We start from the raw sequence: 3,317 nt of genomic DNA, 5'->3' as shown, positions 1-3,317 counted from the left end.
CCACTTTCACGATCCTTCTGCTCTTTCACGTAAAACTCCTCTGTTCCCAATGAGACTATTTCTCTTATTTCCACTTATATATTTTCCAAATAATTATTATTCCAAATAATTATAATAATCCAATAATATTTCCAATTAATTAATTAAATTAATAAAAATTATATTAATTCAAATTAAATAATTAGCCTTATTTTATCGGGGTGTTACATTAATCATCAAAGTATCATCCGTCTTAGCTTTACGAAGTAACCTTAGATAACGGTATATCGATTCATAAGTCCCTGTGGGATCAATATCTTTTAAAACTACGCGATAGAACTGTGCACTTGCAGTTAATACCCCAATAGACTCATAAAGTCGCGATCAAGTTTTTGGCGCCGTTGCCGGGGACTTTTATTTAGTCGATATCGTAACTCTTCTGTTACGCTGTAGAGACTAAGGCAATTTTTATTTTTTTTTCTTTCTTTCGTTGATTTGTATGCCACACACTCGCTCACAAGGCGAGCCGTTTTACTTACGAATCAACGACGTTGAACTATATCTCCGAGTCTTACGATGAATTCGGGAATATCGTGTTGTAAACAACTTCCCTCCAATCGAAGTTCCCGATCTCAAAAGTCTTCTTCCTTCACCGATACCCGAGATGGAAGAACCAGCTCGTGCTCTTCGAGATTACGCCGCTTCATCGCAAGATGAGCCGCATTCGAGTATTGCTCCACCCGCAATCGAAGTAAACAATTTCGAACTTAAACCTTCGCTGTTACAAGCAGTGCAACAAAATCAATTCTCTGGAAATCCTACCGAGGATCCAAACCTTCATTTATCTGTATTTGTCCAATACGCCGATACTGTTAAAGCTAATGGTGTCACTTCAGAGGCAATTCGACTTCGTCTCTTTCCTTTCTCGTTAAGAGATAAATCTAGAAGATGGCTTCAGTCTCTTCCTTCAAATTCAGTCACCACATGGAACGAGTTGAAGAAAGTCTTTCTTGCCCGATATTTTCCTCCAAGCAAAACAGTTATGTTGAGAGCCCAGATAAATGGATTTAAACAGAAAGATAACGAGTCTCTTTTTGAAGCATGGGAAAGATACAAAGACATGATGAGACTTTGTCCACACCATGGTTTAGAGGACTGGTTAGTAATTCATACCTTCTATAATGGTTTCTTATACAACACAAGGTTAACAATAGACGCCGCCGCAGGTGGTGCACTTATGGATAAACCTTACGCCGATGCTTATCAACTTATCGAAAGCATGGCCCAAAACCATTATCAGTGGGGAAGCGACCGAACAATGGTAGAGAAACCTCAAACGAAAAGTGGCATGTACGAGATAAGTAGCCTTGATCATGTTAATGCAAAAGCGGATGCCCTGGCCCAGAAAATTGAAAGTTTAAATGTATCACCTCCAGCCACCGTGGTTGCCGCAGCTCAAAATTGCGAAGTATGTGGAATCCAAGGTCACACTCCTGCAGATTGTCAACTCTTAACAGGAATCCAAGCGGAGCAAGTGAACTATGCTCAAGGAAATTCCTACTCGCATACCTATAACTCAAACTGGAAGAACCATCCTAATTTTTCATATAAAAGTATTAATGCTTTATACGCACCAGGACAAGCTCCCAATCAAGCCCCAGCTATACCTCCTGGATATCAAAAGCCGACCCCATCTACGCCTAACAATAATGTTCCTAGAAAATCCAACTTGGAAATCATGATGGAGAACTTCATAGCTTCTCAACAGCAAACCAATAAAGAGTTCTTAAACCAGAATGTACACACTAACGAACAGATAAAACAATTAGCAAGTAAAGTAGATGCCCTGGCTACCCATAACAAAATGTTGGAAACGCAAATCTCACAAGTAGCTCAACAACAAGCGCCTACTGCTGCCCCTACTGGTACATTTCCTGGACAGCCCCAACCAAACCCGAAAAGCCACGCTCATGCAATTATATTAAGAAGTGGAACAGAGGTAGAAGGACCACCTGATCCAAGGATTGAAAACCAAAACTCTAAAAAGTCAACTGAGGAAGAGAGTAAACCTAAGGAAAAGGAAGAGAGTAATAAGGAAACCATAGAAAAGAAAGAACCTTATGTACCTCCACCGCCTTATAAGCCACCTATCCCTTATCCTCAAAGGCTTATTAAAACCAAAGACGCGGGCCAATTTAAAAAATTCGTTGACCTACTGAAACAATTAAACGTCACAATTCCTTTTACAGAAGCTATTACACAGATGCCCTCATATGCTAAGTTCTTAAAAGAAATTCTTTCTAATAAAAGGAAACTTGAGGATAGCGAAACTGTTACACTCACTGCTGAGTGTAGCGCCATAATCCAGAATATGCCTCCTAAACTTAAAGATCCTGGTAGTTTCTCCATACCCTGTCACATAGGAAAATTTGTCATAGATAAAGCATTATGCGATTTAGGAGCCGGTATCAGTGTTATGCCCTTATCCATATGCAAGAAACTGGAAATGGGAGAATTAAGACCAACTAAAATGTCTGTGCAATTAGCAGATCGTTCCGTAAGATATCCTGTAGGAATTCTTGAAAATGTTCCCGTGCGCATAGGTCAATTCTACATTCCCACCGATTTCATAATTATGGACATAAGAGAAGATGAAGTTACACCCATTATATTGGGAAGACCATTCTTAGCAATAGCCGGTGTTATCATAGACGTAAAACGAGGACGACTCACTTTCGAAGTAGGAGAAGAGAAAATTGAGTTCATTCTTTCCCAATTTTTGAAAGCACCTGCAATAGATGACACATGTTACTTCATGGATATCATCGACGAATGCATAAAAGAAACAAAATTAGAAAATGACAAATTGTCTGACTATCGTGTAGAAGACGGACTGAACCAATGTTTAGCAATAACATCGGACCCTACGCAATGGCTTAAGAAACCAACCCTCGACCTGAAAACACTTCCCAAAAATCTGAGATATGAATTCCTAGACTTAGAACTTGAACGACCAGTGATAGTTAATGCAGACCTAGGAAAACTCGAAACCGAAAAACTCCTACATATCTTAAGAAAATATCCAACCGCACTAGGATACAAAATCACCAATCTTAAAGGGATAAGTCCTTCTATTTGTATGCATCGCATCATGCTAGAAGAAGACTGTAAAACTTCTAGGGAACATCAGAGGAGACTAAACCCGATCCTGAGTGAGGTAGTGAAAAAGGAAGTAACGAAGTTATTAGAGGCAGGTATCATATATCCTATATCCGATAGCAAATGGGTTAGTCCTGTACACGTAGTACCAAAAAAAGGAGGTATAACAGTTATTGAAA

At 39.3% G+C, this 3,317-nt stretch overlaps 1 non-coding gene across 1 annotated transcript; it reads right to left on the bottom strand.

Moving 5' to 3' along the window:
• Positions 1 to 1,021: 1,021 nt before the first annotated feature.
• Positions 1,022 to 1,128, bottom strand: LOC127132964 (small nucleolar RNA R71). Its single transcript, XR_007806966.1, has one exon. It is a non-coding gene; the product is annotated as a small nucleolar RNA R71 (small nucleolar RNA).
• Positions 1,129 to 3,317: the final 2,189 nt, after the last annotated feature.

This window comes from Lathyrus oleraceus, chromosome 3 (genome assembly GCF_024323335.1).
Source record: "Lathyrus oleraceus cultivar Zhongwan6 chromosome 3, CAAS_Psat_ZW6_1.0, whole genome shotgun sequence".
NCBI lineage: Eukaryota > Viridiplantae > Streptophyta > Magnoliopsida > Fabales > Fabaceae > Lathyrus > Lathyrus oleraceus.
This window is presented reverse-complemented; position numbering and strand designations above follow the sequence as displayed.